The sequence below is a fragment of the Solea senegalensis genome, linkage group LG4 (assembly GCF_019176455.1).
Source record: "Solea senegalensis isolate Sse05_10M linkage group LG4, IFAPA_SoseM_1, whole genome shotgun sequence".
NCBI classification, from domain to species: domain Eukaryota; kingdom Metazoa; phylum Chordata; class Actinopteri; order Pleuronectiformes; family Soleidae; genus Solea; species Solea senegalensis.
In genome coordinates, this window is record NC_058024.1 from 21,630,450 (window position 1) to 21,649,980 (window position 19,531).

The following is a 19,531-nucleotide window of genomic DNA, read 5'->3' on the forward strand; positions in this document are numbered from 1 at the left end:
ACATGTGTGATCACTGGGATGCTGGTTGTTACATTTTGGTTATATTTTAGAGAGTAATCATCCATTTCTGAACATTAAAGGACAGGAATTATTTTAAGAAGAAAAAGAAGATAAGGTAAAAATAACAGTTGGTAGAGTTGGTGGAGTCCAAAACAGAGGTAATAGGAGGTGAACTACTAAATGCTGATTCAACATTGTCATTGGACAGTGCTGGTAGGAGCCATCATATGAGTCGTGCAATATGACACATACCACACATTGTGATGGTTTACTTAGGTCATTGACATACAAACAACTATTTCAACTATCTCTTTCTCAGCCTTGAGCCTTTTAACAAATCAAAGATTTCTCTTTCAAGAAAACTGTAGTAATAGTAGTAAAGTTGGCCCCTGGCTACAGCATCCTGTGTGTAATTGCACATCTAACTGGTTAAATGTAGAGTTAAAAGAGAAGACATTCTTCCTTGACATGTTGGGACATGGTACAGAGATGGAGAGGAAGGACACTTAGCATAAAATGAAAAGTGCTGACTTGTTTCTCCAGCATTCTGGCTTGATTTTACCTTATTTTTGGTACTAATGTAGTACAAAAAAAGAACAAAAAAAACAATACAACCCACTACAAAGGTGGCACTTCTCAACCAGTTCAGTCGTCTGCCATTGTCAGAAAGTGTTTTACCTCATTAACAGTGGGGGAAAAAAGGCTCAAATTGTTTTGTACCTTGAAGTAATTGGCCAGGTTTCCAAAAATAACCAACCGACACTGCTAACAAAGTAAAAAGCCTTATTGGGGCTGGCAGATACCACATATTTCTTCTTGGCAGTTTGTTTGTTTGTTGACAGTAATTATCATAATTATGAGTTATTAGTGTTTAGCCAAATGGTTTCAGATCACAAATGCAAAAGTGATATAAAGTATCACAATACATCACTATATACATACTTTATATTATATATCTATATATGTATATATATATATATGTGTGTATATATATATATATATAGGAAATACTAAAAAGTAACAGTAAACTGCCAGTGCTTGCATGTTAGCTTATTACGTGTCCGTCCAATATCAAGAGCATAAAGAAAGTAGCAGAAAGTAGAAATACAGCATTCATAGAATGTTTTGATTGTAACAAATCTTTATATACACAGAATAATGCCAGTCTCATCCTTACCATACAATATGTATGATACAAACATGATACAAACATATCACACAACAATCAACACTTAATATTACAAACGTCATGAGGAAATGACCTGCTCAGTGTAAGGAAAAGTTGTTAGAGATGCTACTGAATGTCCATGTATAGAGCAAAAGGATGACAAATCAGACCTTTCAATAAGTAACACAACTAATAATTGTTGCAGGAGCTGTGAAATGTGTGGTGTTGGCTACTCGTGCTGCTGTTTTACAGATGGTGAAGCTATCAACCCCAGCAAGACTTTTCATAATAAAGCAAAACTGTCACCTGATATCTGCAGATCAACTGAGCCTCAAGTATTTAAAGCGCGCATAATTAAGACAAACACACAGACACGAGTTCTGTAAGCACTTAACTTGCTTCCCGGTGTTGTGAAACTATTTTCGAAAGTAGTTTAATACCTGAATTTAAAAAAAAAGGCAAGCAAATGAAGAGCATAAATCTCTGCACAGCTCTAGGTGAAGATTTTTCTCATGGTTGCTTTTCCATTTCCCCTCATGGCTGTGCTTTGCTCTGGCATATGTGAGCCTGTCAGGGCTCATTTAGCCAGGGCGTGTTCCTTCACTGCACACTGCACTTTTCATAGACAAATTGGCCAGTTACTCCCACTCTGAACAAGCCCAATCTTCATATATATATGTATATTTACATTCTACTTTATATTAGATTAGAGACAACACTGCTATACTTACTTAAAAAAAATAATTCATATATTTCATTAAGTTCACTTTTGGAATGTGTACTCAAATTGAAATGCCCATGGCTTTGCGTTCATTCGTTGTGCCTTTTGTTTATTATATTGACAAAGTGGCAGAAATGTGTCAAGCGTTCAGTGAAAAGAACGTGATTTACTCTCAGACTGTCTGGCCCCAAATTGGAAACAGATCGGTTGTGTTGCCAGCCACTCAGCTGGTAGCACGGATTAAATAACAGGTGGTTTCATTTTCCCTTTTTACTTTCACTAGTGCACTGACCACGACTGTGACTCAATTATGAGTTGAGGCACTTGGACACTGTGTATGTGTCCGTGTAAAAGAGGGTAACAGAGTTTGTGGGTTGTGGTTTCCCCAGCAAAAGTCGTCTTCTTCTCAGTATTATCATCCTCACTGGCTCCACCAGAGGGTCGCGGGGGGTGCTGTGCCAATCTCAGCTGACATGGGGCGATAGGCGGGGTCACACCATGGACAGTTCGCCAGTCCATCACAGGGCCACATGCCCCAATGTAGAATTAATTATACTGTATGATCATAAAAGCATTGCTAAAATAACACTCTAATGGTGACCTGAGATTTTTGCACAATATTGTATTATATTTAATGTCATCTCTTTCTGTTTGTTCCTTTGTTGTCCTTTAAAATGATTAGGAACTCTGCATCATCTGATACATGACCCTCTGTAAATAACCTGCAGCTATTGCTGGAGGAGGAGTTGATGAGATCGAAAAGAGAGAGTTTGAAGGAAAGGGGAGGGTTGGAGAAGAGAAAAGTGGAATGTATAGAGGGAGGAGTAAAAACAATCTAGGAGAGAAGGAGAAGGCAAAAGTGAGAAAGAGGAGGTGAGCAAGAAATTCCTTCACTGATGAGGGGTTTCCTTCCTGACAAAAGGCTTCAAACATGGGATGTAGTTAGTGAAGGATGGCGTTACAGCTACTTGTGAATGAATGTGTCTTCTTTTTTATTTTTTTTTTATCTTTTTGAGACACTGGACATCAAAATAAAGCAAACTGTTCCATTTGATCTGCATCACTTTCTCACCTTCCCTCCTTCTTGCCAGACCGCTCTCGTCGTGAGAGAAGAGTTAACGTACGCCAAAAGGAAATAGCTCTAGCAGTCGTGCATCCAGATCTGCTTCGAGCTGCCACAGTGAGGCTCACTTCATGCAAACGGAAAAGAAACCTGACTGTCCAAAAACTTAGAGAATGTTTCTGCATTCTTCTTCACTGATGTGTGTGTGAGTGTAATACAGTACGTGTTGGCATGATTTTTTTTATCTTCTTTGTCAGACCACCCTGCTGTCAGTTTTGACCTGATATGACTTAAAGGTGAAAGCATTACTTGCTACTATCTGCTAAGTAGTGTGCAGTTGTTCTAAATATTAAGATTGATTCGTCTATATCACACACTATATATTTAAAAATAAATGTTTCCATGAGGAGAACTTCCCTAGAGACTAAAAGATATAGACAGATTTTGATTTTTATCTTTACCTGCCAGGGGGTCAGGTCTCCCAAACCTCCAAAAAACATAAAATTATTATTAATATATATATACTATTATTAGGATAATGTATTGGCTACTACGTGCCCGTATTGGAATTATAAATAAAGAAGAAAGTAAAAGTCTGAAAAAAACGGGATTCTCTGTAAAGACAGTGGCAGTGCTAACAGGAAATCTCCGTCAGCACCTGTAGGGGGCACACTCTTCCCGACAGCTGCAACGGTTTGCAGTGTGGCACAGTATTGGTATATGTAGTTGAGGCCCACTGTCTGCTGTGTATGAGGCCATTGTATCAGTGAAGTAAAGATAACATCTCTCAGTAGAGATCACCTCCACATACACAGAATGTCCAGTGTTCACATCCAACTGACTATGAATGAGACATGAGCCGCTGGTTGAACACCCGCAGAAAAGTCTCTCTCCTCTTCATCTGTTTTTGATCTCCTCCCTCTTGTGACGGGTGTTTTATTTGCCCTAATCTCACCAATCTCAAGAAGCATCCCAGAACAGATTGATTGAATTTAGAAGTTGATGCATTGCTTTTTAACTATACTCATATTTGTTCTTGTGATGTGACATTCACTGTAACTTCACTCTGCTGAGTGTCAGCAGGGCAGTGAGTGAGCTCCATGTGAAATGTACTTGTCATCACACACAAGTATAACAGCTGATGAGGCTGCTGCAGGAGGGAAGTGATGAGCGACGGGTGATTTGTGCCTGTCAGACTGAGAGATCTATGCATCGCTGCCTTCTCAGGCCTCTGTGTTAACACGCGCGGTAACGTGGGTTAAATAAGTAGTTTTAGCTCAATAAGTACAATTAGCTCTCAAAGCAAGAAACACAATTTAGTGAGAAGCATAAAAATGCAATGAGTAAAGTCTATTTACAAGCTTAAGATGCTACAGTGCTCCAAGTAAAAGTAACTAAGGAAGACAAATATCAACAATGATAAATACTCTGAGACAAATTTAGTATCATATGGTGCAAGGGAAGAAAAAGATTATAAAAGCAAATCTAATTTTTAATGTGCACTGTTCAGGCTGAGAAAACACATTAACAGAGATCATCTGTGCAAGCAGTATTTATTTATAACCTGTGGAACAACAATTTTTATTTTCCTTCTTGTCTTTCAGAAGGAATATTAACCAAACTTTGTCCCTTTTCCAGGATTTCAAAAATATCCCAGTACTTCTCCCTCTTTGTTCTTCCCCCATCACCATCTCCCTCTGGATTACCTCAAATTACCACATTCCTCTCTCCCTAACCTGCTCTTTACACCGTAATAGAGAAGGATACTTGAAGATGTGAGGCACATAAGTGACAGAGAAATCTCCAGGGCAGACAGGTACAGCACTCATCATTCTGGAGGAGGATGAGGAAGTCACATCTGACGTCAGTGAGTTAAGGGTTTGGATCAAACAACAATAATGTAAATAACGTAGTTATGTAAATGATTTTTTGAAAAAAGTCACAAAAAAGATTATCAGACCAGTGTAAAGAAAAATGTCCAGAAAATACATAAAAAGAAGATTTCAGGGTCTTTTAACAAACCCACATCTTTGCAAACACTTTTTAGATGGAGAAATATCTGAGTTTAGTACGAAAACATGTCGAGAGAACTCAGTTTGGGGTTCACCCAACATGTAATAGATTTTACTAATGTGGTTACATTCTGATTGTTGTTTGTACACCTCTCTGTCCCCAGTCAGTCTTTACCCTTATCTATCGAAAAATGTTATGATTTGCAATCATTACAGAAAGAAAGTGTATTGAAGAATAGATCATTCTTTACTAATTCCTTTGTTTGGTGGAACAAACAGAGCAAGAATGCACACTGAAGGAAAGAGATGGATTAAAGTCATCTCACATCGATGAATTCCTTTTGGAGGCATGTTATTTCACAGTGTGATTGCACTGTGTGGTGCAGTTTCATAATAGAGAGAAAGGGTTTAAATAATTATCTCATCATCTTAATAACCCCAGGATACACACCCTGACAACATTTCTGGGATATATTGACTTAATTAGTTTGTCTTTGTTGAGCACTTTGATCTCGTTCATAATACACACACACTATGTAATGAAAACATCAACGGCTATGGCCTTCAAGTTTCTCCATCACCGTAGGCAGTGCCCCTGTACAAAGACGGAGGAAACAGGATGTCCCAACTCAGAATCAGAGAAATAACGTTTCCTCAAAACACAATGCACAGCAATTAGACACCCAGAGGCCACTCAAATATGCTTCACCCTTTTGATCATCCTTTAATCAGCATCTTTATATCTTTACAAATGGAAAAGCAGCAGAGGAGGAAACTTATTGTAACGTGACAGGAAGTGAGAAGGGAGGAGTGAACGTGTCGGAAACAAAAACTGGTCTTTGACATTTGAGTCAAACAGACTGGTCCTCTGAAAGACGTCATCGGTGAAACACAAAGTAAGACAGAAAACGTGACAATCAAAATAAAAAGTTGCAAAGTTTAGAATCCTAAAAAGGTGACCTTCCTGTTATCCCTAGTCCAATCAGAGCAGAGTCTGTTTGAGTCTCTCCAGCTCTGAAAGACTATCGCCTGCCTCTGAGTCTGCTCCTGGGTCCAGATTACACACTTACCATATTGTAGGTGACCTCAAATAAAGGATTTGAGATCAAAGAAACACCAACTTTAAAGGTGGATGAAGTAAATCAGACCCTTCAGCCTCATGAGGACGACCATGTGATCCCTCTAACTATAGAAGAAAAAGATTGTGCCTTTCATTTGGTCCTGGTTGGACACTGTGTGGTGCAGATGTTTGGATCCTTTTGCCCTGTGGTGATCTGAATGTGGCCTGCAGTGAGCTGAGCTTAGTCCACAGTGGCCGGGATCTCTCCCTGTCTCATGTCTTTGTACATTTGCTCCTTGCTCGGCTGTCAGAGTCAAAGGGGAACAGTTTTTGATTACTGGGAGGGGAACATGAATGGAAGCTTTGTTGGTCGGTCTACTTGTTGATTTTGTCAGGTCCTTGAGTGGCCCAGCAAAAAAACAACAACCACGGCATACCCCCAGAATCTCATCTTACAATTGTTTTCTTTATTTAGTAATCCACTTTTTTTTTAAAAAATGCAAATAGAAACCTCATTCTCTAAACTCACCTATCTTTTTTTAAATGTATTATTATTCTCTCTTTTTTATCACAGGATGTAGGAAATTCAGGGTGAAGCTGATGGAGCTTTGATCCAGAAGGGACCATCTGTGAGCACGAGTAAGACCTGAGAACCAGAGCTCAACAAAGGATGCTCAGTCCCCTCAGGCCTCTCCTCGCCCCTTTTTTGATGAAGAAAAGGTAAGCGTCTCTGTTTCCACCTTCCATGTCAACTTCAGCACATTCTTTGCAAAAGAAAACCGACATGAATTCACACAACTCAACTATATAGTAACCTCTATTTCCATGGTGAAGAGTCTCATTGATTTTAAATAAAGTGCAGGGGTCGAATGTTTCATCTGAAGAAGAATGTAACTAACTGCAATGTGTGGTTTCTAATATTTGGACAACAGAGACAGTATACCTACAGTATGGAACAAACGAAATCAGGATTAAAACTGAAGCCATTCACTGTTTGGTTTATAATAATAAAAGAACACTGTCACCGTTAGATGAACTTATTCAAACTGTCTGAGAAGATGGCAAAGCCATTCCTGTCATACCTACGGACAAAAACCTAGAAACCATAAAACAAATCATTCAGCGCCATCCGTGACTTTGTAGCCACACCAGTGGCCAGAGAGGTCACTGAGGCTGACCCCTGTTTGTGGGTGGGTTGGTTGTATCCAGGGAAATTGGTTGGAGAAACACTGCAGATGTGGAGAGAGAGAGAGAGAGAGAGGTTAGAGGGAGACAAACAGAGCTGAGGGTCAGTTTGTTTGGGATTCTTGAGAGGAGATAGCAATTCACAAAGCCTTTCTAATGGGAACCAGCTGACTGCTAATAAAGCTATAGCCAGGCCAGGGCTATTTGCTTTTGTTGTGGACCTTGCGAGACGGCCTTCTGTTTATTGTGCTTTATTCTCCCAAGCCCCTTAAAAGAAGGCGAGAGAAACTTATACTGGGCCGAGTTTACTCTGAGTCCACTGGATTTTATCGGGCTACTCTATGAGTGAGAAATCTGTTGACACCATAAAGAGAAAGCAGAAAAAATACTGCTGACTCTTTATTTTCCTTAGATCTCCTTGTTTGATCAGGTGGATTTGAGGCCTCTAAAAGCTTGATGACTTGACACAAAAGGAAGCAAAGAATTCAAAGCATTGTTTCCATGTCATTTCTATCCATCCATTCAACAAACCATCCCTAACTTTGCTGCTGTTCATAAATGTAGAGTTTCATTCATTTAATATTATTGTTATTATATACACTGTATATACTATATATGTTGGTACTGAAGACAATCCTGCATGGAACAACACTGGAACACAAACAGTCTGTCGACTTCATCCTCAGAGGAACTTGAATGTTGAGAAAACTGCAATAAAAACAAACACTGTGAAATACTGACATGACTCCTATACATGATACATGAATGACTTTTTGATTCAAAATGATGTGAAATGTCTGGTTTCCCAGGTAAGAATGTCTCTTCACTGCTCATCAAAGACCAACACAGACATTAGGATCTGTTTGTGCAGAGACGGACGACAGAGCATTTATTTCCTGTCTTAAACTACTGTTTAAGAAAGGAGAGTGTTTTGTTTTGTCTAAGCTTCTGCTGCACTGTAAAGCATGTCAGCCTTCTTCTCAGAAGATGCTTGATTAATTCTTGGACCTGATCCAAGATGATGTTGGTGTTGAACTGAAATGGGTAATGGTTTTCTCTGAAGAAAATCACACGGCACGCACCCACTCAAACAGACACGCTTACTTTAATTGCTCAATCTCTCTGGGTACAAAAGTGCAACATTATAATATGAACGAAAGAGAAAATGCTTTCAGATCATACATTGTAGACAACACTCAACTAAATGTGCATGAGCTGATAAAACCTGTTTTTACAAAAGATTGTTATTAGAACATATAAAGTATATAGGTGTTGAGACTGTGAGCTCTGAACTAATGTTTTTAAAGTTAATTTCTTTCCCTCAAATGAGAAATGAATAAATAAAATTAATAAAATTAGCTTATCGTCTCACAGAAAGCTGTTTTATCAAAAACGTGGACATCATTAGATTTAACAAATTCATTAGACTTTATGTATACTAAATAAATGTGTATAGTTCTGCAGCAGCTGCCCACAAAAACTAGGCTAGGCATGCACATATCTGAAGGCAAACTATAGGAGCATGTCTTTCATTAAAACATGAAGGAAGGTCACAAAATGGCTAGATCACTGCAAAGTACTTTCATACAAAAAACTGCATACATGATGTCAAAAGAAAAGGACCACTTCCTGTGCTGGACAGGCATTGAAAGTCGCTTTCAATATAACCTAAAGATGGGTCCAAGACATTAGCCACCAAAGTGACAATAGTTTCCATAACTTTCTTACTCAGTGCTTCAAAGAACACCCAATCTGGTGTGATTTGGCAGGTTGATGGTTTGAATATGGGGAACCATCAAAACAAGAGTTGGAATTTATCTTAGTTACAGTGGTCTGTGTCAACCACTATCAACTGCATAGCGTCCTCATTTCCTTTGAGAGACCTCTAAAGTCACTCAGTGTTGAAAAATAAAAACATATATATGCTGCAGTTGTTATAAAGGCCGCCCCCGTGTGAATTGACCCTCACTGCTGTACCTGAGCTTTAACCATCCTTCCTCTGACACACCTGGAAAGTTTATGCAGTGACTGCCTCCTCTTTCCTTTCACTGTAATGCATTCAAGGAAAATAGTAGGCTATTCAGATAGCTCTGTAAATCGGTAATTCATCTAATCCTCGTGCGCCAGACTCTTGGATAAATCCGGACTGTTTGTGCTGCCCAGTATTGACACAAGCATGTTCTCTGCAGCTTAAAAGGGTTTCAGTGTCTGTATGAGGTGACTTCTCTCAAGCTTGGTTCCACCTCCAAGGGATACCACAAGCAGAACGTATATAGAGAGTGCTCTGTGGAGGGTGGCCAGAAAATGTGCATAATGCTCTTTTCATAATGATGGATGTATATGAAACATAAGCAAATCCCATTTGGCTAAGCATGAGTACAAAGAGAGACACGAGACAAGTTAAGAAGTCACTTAAATCACAAACTGGGTTTACTTAGAATATTGATGCTGACACAGTGAAAAAATGGGGGTAATATCCAGAATCCCATCTGTGGTTAAAGTTTCTCCTCAGCTCTGCATTCAGCAGTTGTCAGGTAATGCGTGTTCATGACTTTTGAAGGCATAGCTCTGACAAGCAGGGAAGGGGACTTGCATCTTAAGGGGACAGGCAGAGATAATGTTAACATAAAAATAGTCATCTTAAAATAGCCTTAAATAACAATACAGTATGACTCTAACTTATTGCTAAGAACAGTTTTTCTAAAAAGTAAAAGATTATATATATATAATATATAAAATTATATATATATATATAATCTAAAGATTATATACTGTATATAATCTTTTAATCTTTTACCCTACCCCTATAATAAGATTATATATATATATATATATATATAATCTTTTACCCTACCCCTAACCCACCAACTGTGGAGTGGTGAATTTTGCCACCATAGCAACAGTAAAAGTAACTGAGGATTGTTTTAGCGAAATGTAATTATTTAAAGCGTAATTAAGTTTTATTCTTAATCTTGTAATTTTCTGCAGCAGTTTTCCATAAATGGTTGATACATTTGCAGGGTGTAATGCTCTTGCTAATGGAAAAAAAAAATTTCCAAAAATATTATGCAAGAGAAAACAATATTGCTACCACATCCATGGATGGTTTATTTCCCTGGCTGGAAGTAAGGCTCTTGTCAAACATTTGCTTTACTAAATCCATCTGTTTGGTAATACAAACAGAGCATCAAGTACATTCGAGCCATTCGAGTGCAGTGTCAGAAAATAGTCAAGTTTACCTGTGGAAATGTCATAAAGTGAGGGACTTTTTAAAATGCTGGCTTGCTCAAAAGCTGCCAGAGATGGAATTTGCAAGCAGATCAAGGTTCTTGAGTTGGGGGTAGAATCATCACCACTGACTTCACCAGCTTCTCTACTCTCCTGAACCTAAACACTAACAGGATATGTATGTCAACCCTCCACCCATACAAAAATAACCAGAATGAAACAAAATATGATTCTGCAGAACCGTCACGTCTGAAGGAAAATGATCACCCAGACTGGTTCAGTTTGGCATAGTCAACATTACACCTGAAATGCAGAAGCAGAAACAGCCAGATAGTGAGTCAGGGAAAATGGCAGAGAAGCCAGGATTCACAGTCCCTTCATTCTCTGGTACTAAGTCAACCGAGAAAGAAAAAAAATGAAATGGATTTGTAAGGTTGTGGAGAGCAGACATGCCAAACCTGGAAATAATTATGTTCTCAAATGTCTTGTTTTGTCCACAAACCAAAAGTATTCACTTTTAATGATTTCTTTGTTATATGGAGTAAAGAAAGCAGAAAATATTCACATTTAAGATGCTGAAAAACCTTTTAATTTATGGATTATCAAATTGAATAATTGTTGCAGCCCTATATGCATTTCTATGTAGTATATCTGTGATGACAGCTGCTTATCTATCTGATATCATATACCTGTTCTTTTGTGAGTGTCTGCAAAAGGCCATATCGGGCTCATCACAGGTGAACAGAGAAGCCATTCATCCCACTTCTGAAGTTAGTTGGTGGACCACTGCCAGTCACAAGACAAAGCAGGCGGATCTACCAACCCAGGAGACAGTCGACGCTAGAGCTGAGGAAGGTATTGTACTTGCACAGTGAAGTGCAACATGGACACTTTACCCTGGAATGGTACAGTACTGTTAATCGTAAACATTACCTCTGTTGGTTAAAGTGAAAAGAAGGAAGTAAAAAGCAGTAGATCTCCTTTGTGTCTGTAATAGGTTTAATTCTTTTCCCCCCCCTCAAATAAGCCAATTAAAACCCCAAAATAAAGCTTTAACCACAGTTTTGGACATGTTTGAGTTGTTTGGCAAGAGAGAGTTTCATTCATTTTGTTTAATGGTGCACTCTAAATCAGCTTATAGGATTGGTGCTCTTTTGCTGACAGGGTTGATGAGCATTTCTTCCACAAGGGGGCCTTTCAATTGGAGAGGTTTACACTTACTGTACTGTATATTGAATATTGGCCCCTTTTACCTGGTTGATCTCACACACACCTTTCAAGACCAGGTCCACAGCTTCTCCTCAGCTCTCTCTCTCTCTCTCTCTCCCCCTCTCCCTCACACAAACACAAAATAGAGTCATTCCACATTTTAAACCAAAATGCACCACTTTGTTTAACTATTTCCAGCCCTCCAACACTCCCCTCTCTGTTTATTCATATTTATGGACACATAGGAATAACTCCGAGCACAAGTCAAATATGTCACAGTGAGTTTGCTTTTCTTTTTAACTCTTAACGGTACCTCATCCAGAACACTGTTCTTTTGTCCGACCATGCAGGTGGCCCTCTCCTTTGGCCCAGTGACCTGTTTCCTGCCTAAGCTCCCGCAATCATGGACTAAAGTATTCTCCCCTCGGCTGGATTATGCTCACAGGGATCTATTATCGTGGCTTTTTCTGGTGGCAGCAACCTTTAACAGCAATATGAAGAAATTATGTATGGAGAAAAAAAGAGTGTGAAAACACTGCCAAAGGAATGAAAGTGGAGCAGAAAGAGAGGGGGAGATATTGTATGTTATTAAAACTATGTTGGAGAGCTATTGGATCTATCTATCTATCTATCTATCTATCTATCTATCTATCTATCTATCTATCTATCTATCTATCTATCTATCCATCTGTCTGTCTGTCTGTCTGTCTGTCTGTCTATCTATCCATCTACCTGTCTGTCTGTCTGTCTATCTATCCATCTACCTGTCTGTCTGTCTGTCTATCTATCCATCTACCTGTCTGTCTGTCTGTCTAGTATCATAAATAGAATGCCCCCGAGGCTCCCTCTATTGGAAAATCTCTGGGCAAACACTACTGACTCTTTTCCTATTTGCTTGTAGTTCTTTGGGTAAGATAATAAACCTGTCATAATTGCCTCTGTATCATCTGCACTAAGCATTTTAATACATATTGCAGATTATATATACTCATCTATTGATGAATAGCTGTCTGGTAAGGCATCTTCTCTGTACAGCCACATAGTATACTTGGTGTTACAGAACATGTCATTTATTTTTGACCAAACTGTTGTTGACAGACCAACATAACTTAAAGATCCAAAACATGGTTTAAGTCATTAACTCTTTTGAATTACTTAAATAATAAATCTCTACATAATAGATGGTTTAAAGTATAGCACCATGGTTGTGGTTATCTCTTTCACATATGTAGACAAGAAAAATGTTCATGGCAATATTTAAAAAAAAAAAAAGATAAACACCACAGCCTGAAATTAAATCCACTCATACTTGTTCCAGCGTGTGATTTGCCCTTCCCAAATGACTATGCATTTGATCATTAAACGAAACCATCAGTCCATGCATGTGTTACTTGCAAAAGAAGATCTGTGCAGCTTTTAGTGTCATCCAGCAGTCTATGTCTGGTGAACATATGTTGAAGTTTCAGCAGGGTGAATCTCTAATCTCAAGCGTTGTCAAATGTCATCTGGACTATAAATTCAAACATAGACAACACAAGGAGAAGAATGTATGTAGCCAAATAACAGTAAACCAAAGTGGGTGTCACTATCAGGCCCACATAGACTGTTATTTACTGCAATGAGAGATTGGTCAGTGATTATCACATCGGCCATTGTGACCTCTAAAACATGGAATTCATTGCTTCTGTTTCTCGTAAGTCTTCTTTCAACAAACCCGATTTTCCCTTCATTTTTTTACAGACAGTTATTTAAACTTATTTAGACTCCATATAGTGGATGAGCTGCATACTGAAAGTGGTTCCTGATCTGTGGCATTAGAAACACTGCAGCAGGTCAGTCAGTTGCAGAGTCCCAGTCTCCTTTTACACCCCTGGATCCTGCTCAGTGTGGGGTAGTCTGCAAACAAGTCTGCCATCACCTCTCTCTCTTATGTGCTTCCCTTCCACTGCCATTACTAACCTGTCCTTATTTCACCTTTTTCATAATCCTTACCTTATCCTTTAGGCTCCCAGTATGTTCCTTAATCACTGTGGTTTTCTAGCTTAATCGCCGATACTCACTGCTGAAGTCGTCCATCTCGCACATCTTGTTTGTGTTGCTCTGTCTCTCTGCTTCACACACTAATCACTTAATCACATTTGCCTCTAGCCCTCGATTTCTTTTATAACCATCTAGTTTAAACCCATGGTGTTAGCGCTTCCATGTGCCCTTTATGTTTCACAGTTGGAGCCATTCCCTCAGTGTTGTCCATGTCTTTCTACTTCCCATTTCTAACTTAAAGGTCCAGTGTGTAAGACAAAGACAGTGTGTAAATACACCCGAGGACGGATTGTTATCTGATCTGTCTAACCACTTTTGGAGGTGTTCGGAAACATACTGTGATCACATTTAACAGAAGTGTAAATGCAACAAGTCTTCAATGCATCTTCAGGTTCTTCCCGAAGCCAAGAGAAAATATATTGAATAGCCACTGTTCTATAGCTGGCTGCAAAAAGAACAGTTTGATTTAAGTCTATGTAAAAAAGAACAGAACTGCAATTATGTAGGCTTCAAAGCAGGAGCACAGATTCTTATGGGTGATGTCTGCCTATGAATCCTCCTAAACGTTGTACACCGGACCTTTAAATTTGTACTCCCACTCCCAACCTGATATATCCCATATTCCCAAATTTGCTTTTCTTCACTTCCACCTCAACCCCCTCGTGTCCTTCACCCTCCCTTTCTTATCCGTTCAGGATCACATACCACACTTTCCACCACCTTCTGTCCCCCTCTATCCTGTTTCTCTTTACTTTAGGCCTCAGGCTTCATGTCTAGCCATGTTTAACGTTAACTGTTTTTAAAGCAATGCTTTATAAAACAAGCTGGAATAAAGACATTGATTTGAACGAGAGGTGCAGCATGTTCAAACTCATGATACTTTCATATACCTCTTACGAAATACTTGTTCGACTGAGGCACTGCAGACTTCTTCATATATTATACCCTACTCTAAATTGCCCCCAGCCACAGGAGGGGATCCAATTTACTCTAGGGCTGGTCCCAAGCCTTGGTTGAGTGAGGAAGGGCAAAAAAAAAAAAACTCTCCCAAATCAAATCAAATATGAGAATCACTATGTTTTCATTCTTGTCTTGATACGATGCAGTTATTTTTTTTACATGACAACACCAGGTTGTCTCTCATTTTCAAATAATACATCTATATATCCATTAAATTTGAAAAATTGTGAAGTCAAAATGTTCTCCTTGATTGTCATCTCTAACTCTCACTTCTTCTTCTTCCTCTCTCCCTCCCCTCCTCCGTCTCTCCTCCAAACCCCCTCTTCCCTTCTTTCCTCCAAAGTCCTGCCATCTTTCAGCATTCCTCAGGTTAGCCACACAGAGCTCCATTGTGTCAACGGGTTAGGGAGGGAGCACATGCACAGTCCAACCTCTCAACATGTGCTGCTGCTGGACGCACCTTAGGAGACCACAAACTACTGTATACACAAACACACACACACACATACACACACCTTGCCTCCTTCTGCCTCCATTTCCTGCCTTGTTCCATCACTTTTCTCCATCTCTCCTGCTTTTCATTCCACTCTTGCACCATTTTTTTTTTTTTACACTCACACTTCCACCTTTTCTTGGAGGCCGGCCACCATCAACAGCCTTCACCCTCTCTCTCCTTGACCAAAGTTTATAAACAAACAGCCGTGCTGAAAAAAGGCTATTGATTGGATTTTGAGGTTTTACAGCAAGTGAGCATACAGACCCCCACGAGATTTGAGGGGCTGTGTTCTCCTTTTTAAAATGTCTGAGGTGTCAATGTGTAGACTTTCACTGTGTCCTGCCACTCAATCTGGGTTGGTACTTTTTTATGCAGCACAGCAAAAATAGCAATTAAATCTTAAGAGTTTGTAAGACTTGGTGGTCTAAAAGTCAGTGATTTGACATTTCTTGCCTCTTAACATTTTTTTGACCATTAGGTTTATTTATAAAGGTAATAATAAGTGAATACATTAGCTAACTAAACTAACTTATTAAAATACATCCCAGTGTTGCCTATGATCGGATCTCCCATCCCTGCCGTTTATTCAAATACACAGTGACATCATAGCTATTTGCGCAAACAAATTCTCTACTGTCTATGTTTAAAGTAGTCTGAGTGATTGTACAGATGTGGTCACTGTCAGTGTATTTGTGTGTGTGTCTGTATTTGTTACCTCTTCTAGCATAAACCCTTAACTTGTCATGACAAATAGTCCTCATGGAGTCCAAAACCTGTAAAATCCAATAGCTGCCCTGACATTACAAACATTAGTTAACTTTACTCATTGTCCCTCAATATGTACTTATGACTTGTATTTATGAAGTAACAGTTACTTGCATGGTGAAAAACGGAAAATACTTAGTGTTTAAAGTGAGGTTTTGTTTATTTAGAGTTAAGCTCACTTGCAATAATAAGTTTTTACACAGTCTCAATCCCACTGCGCATTAGAAGAAGTGCGCATGGGCAGCAACACAATTCATTCAGTCTCTCCCGCTCAGTAACGCACAAGTCCAGCTGCACACAGGCCGGGGGCACTGAGGCCAGCCTGCTAACTCGAGTCGCTGTCGTTTTATTCTGTTGAAGAATAATAAGGTGAGTTGTCGAGCAAGTTTGTCTCTGAATGTATTTTAATTACTGCTACGACTGTTAGCGTTCGTCGCTAGCTAGCTAACGTTAGCGTTTGTAGCTAGCTAGCTAGTTAGCGTTGTGCACTCCCCCTTGAACTCCCACTTCTATCCACTGCCATTGCTTGCGCTGAGCTAAGCTGCGATGTCAAGAGCTGAAAGCCAGCTACTGTACGAACAGACACAAACAAAGTTATTGATCATGTTGTCTCACTATGAAAATGATAGAGAAAGGTAGGGCTGGCCGATATGGCCTAAAATCCGATTTTCGATTTAAATCGAACTATTAAAGACAAAATAATTATTCATATGAGGTACTATGTGTAAATGAATGACCTTTTACACACATACAGTGTTTCAGTGTCAGTTAATTAAATTTAAAGTTTTCCTTGCCATGTTGATATTGTCAGATAACAAATGGGGGAGGGGAGGGGACAGGAGCTACCCAGGTGAAATGAAAAATCTTTTTTCATTTTTTTGACATCGTCCAAACAAATTTATTCGAATTTCGATTTAAAATCGATGAATCGCCCAGCCCTAGAGAAATGGTTAACTCCCAAATTGCCGGAGTATTCCTTTAATGCACAAGGCTGGAAGGCGGTGGCAGGACAGATGAAATGGTGACATTTTCTAATTGGCAATTTACAATATTTCTCTGTTGTAATGTTTTTTTTGGTTTCATCACAGGATTGTGACACTGATGAGACCTGGGCAGAAATATCCATTGGGGTGCTGACTGTTGTCCGTGAAGATGTGCAACTCACTCCAAATCAGCCCCACCTTCACCCAGTGTCTACTGCCATCATTGTTGAGTGAGGTATTGTAATGGATAATCTCTAGAACCTACCCGAGGCACTTTGCCTCTTGTTTGGACTGTCATATGCATTACATCATGTTGTATGATCAATATCATAGAATTAACTCCCTGATATTACAGTATTAAAGTGTTTTGATTAAAAGGCAATCTTTGAAAAAATAAAAAAACAATTGATATAATTGAACTTTAAACTGTGTGATGACCTTGATTTATTCTGTTTAATTGTTATTCAGGTTATTTTAGGAGATTGGAACCTGTTTTTCATTCCTGTATAGATATTTGAGGCACTTAGATTGCTGAAGTAACTTGTTTTTTTAAGTGCAATCGGTTTGCATGGTTTTAGCAAGTATGTCAGATTGCTATTCAAGTAAATATAACTTAAAAATGCTAAGTTAGTCCAACTTAGATAAGTGTGTTATGTGGACTAAACACAAGTTAATTTCACATGCAATGATTTAGTAGATTAAAATAGTAATTCTGAGTAGTCTTTACTAAGTCAAAAGCACATCTAAAATAAGTTATCAAATACACACTGCTTGATTGTTTTAGTTGCTTAAACTCATTTATAAGTGTACTCTATGAAGAAAACGCTAGTTAGTACAACTTAAAATACCTAGTTTTCTCTTGTTTTTGTTAGTGCAACTGGTTTGCATGCTTTTCTTAAGTAATGATAACGAAATGGATTTTACAGTATGAGGCAGAACCTTATTTGTAAAGAAACTGATCAAGTTTAGTGTCTTTAGATAAATGACTGCACAAACCTGTGTGTGTGTTTGAGTGAGAGAGAGTGACAGATAAGGAAAGAGAATCAAAGCTCTCCTCCTGCTGACAAATGTTTAAATCATTAGAAAAATAGAAATCAGCAATCAATGTTTATTGTGTTAGGGTGGCTGCAAATAGACTAATGTATGTAATGATTAGAGTGGAGAAAACCACCATTGATTAGACGACATCAGCTGAGGAGGTGGAGGATAGCTTGTGTTCATGCAGCTCAGGAATGTGGAGAAATGATTCCTCAAACCACCTTCCAATGTGGTTTCTGTAATTAGATCAGAGGACACATTGGGACTGTTCAGACCTGCACTGAGGATAGATGTTTATACCAGGTATGAATGGGCTCAGAACCACCCAACACCTACACCCCTGCTAAGGAGAAATGCAGTAAATACAAAATATGAATAAGAAAGTTAAATTGCATCTAGACATGCAAAATGAAGAGACATTTGTGTTACATACAAGGACAAATCTGTAAACCTTTGTGGTACAACAACTGACCTGTTTCATCAGCAGACTTCAATGGGATCCATGTGAGAGATCATGATATGTGACTCAAAAACATAGACTCTTGGGTCTATGGCACCACCAACCTGAACAATGATGTTGTTTTTTTTGAAAAAAGGCTTTAGAGTCAGGCCTGGGTGCTATTTCAGTCTCCAGTACAAAAAGGGTTAGAATATACAATGAAACCCCACTCACATGGACACTTTGCACACTTGGTATGAGTCTGAAAGTTCAGCATTCCTCAGAGGCTTAGATGCTGGCTGAAAAGAATCAGCAGCGACACAGAGGGATCTCCTCACGAGATAGAGCCATGTGGCCTGCTTTCAACCAGATTGCATTGGCCAGAGCATTCAGCATGACCTGAGGACTAGCCGCACAGAGTAGAGCTTTAATATGCTGGTCTAATTTATTTATTTTTTACTTTTGAACTAGTGTGTGTTGTAACAATAGGTTGTGCTGTAATTTCCTTCTCTTTTACTTCTTTTCAATTTAAGCTGATAACAATGCATCGTGACGTGCATGAACTACAGGAAAACAGTTAATTCATATACATTACAAAATGGAGTATGGAGTATTTCATCACACTGGGTGTTTCCCAAGCTAGACAGCACAAATAAAAGAGGCTCAGTTGCATTAATAATATTGCAAAGCATTATTCAGCTGATAGTGAACATGGCCCACTTCATCATATGCAAACTTTTGGGGAGGTTTTGGGAACTTATGTGCAGGTGCTAGAGCCCAGCACCCATCACCTGAGTTTGACAACATGATGTCAGCTTGTAGAAGAAAAGTCGAACGGTGGGACTCACTCATACACCAAATCCCCAGCTTGTCCAAAAGGGCACTGAGCCGAGGGAAAAATCCAAGCTCTCATTCAGGTGTGAGGAATGCACGTGTTTGGGAAAGGTCTACTGTCTTGTAAGTGTGAGTCTCTGTGCCAGTGCTTTCCTGTATGACTAAGCATGTCTGTGTGTAAGAGGGAGGGGGGAGAGAGAGAGGGAAGAAGAAGAGGAAGATGATGACGGGGTCAGGCTGCACCATTGTGATAGTGTTGTCTTTTATTGATTCAGATGTGATGCGACTAGAGAGAACTGCAACAGGCCACAGGATTTCCACCACACATTT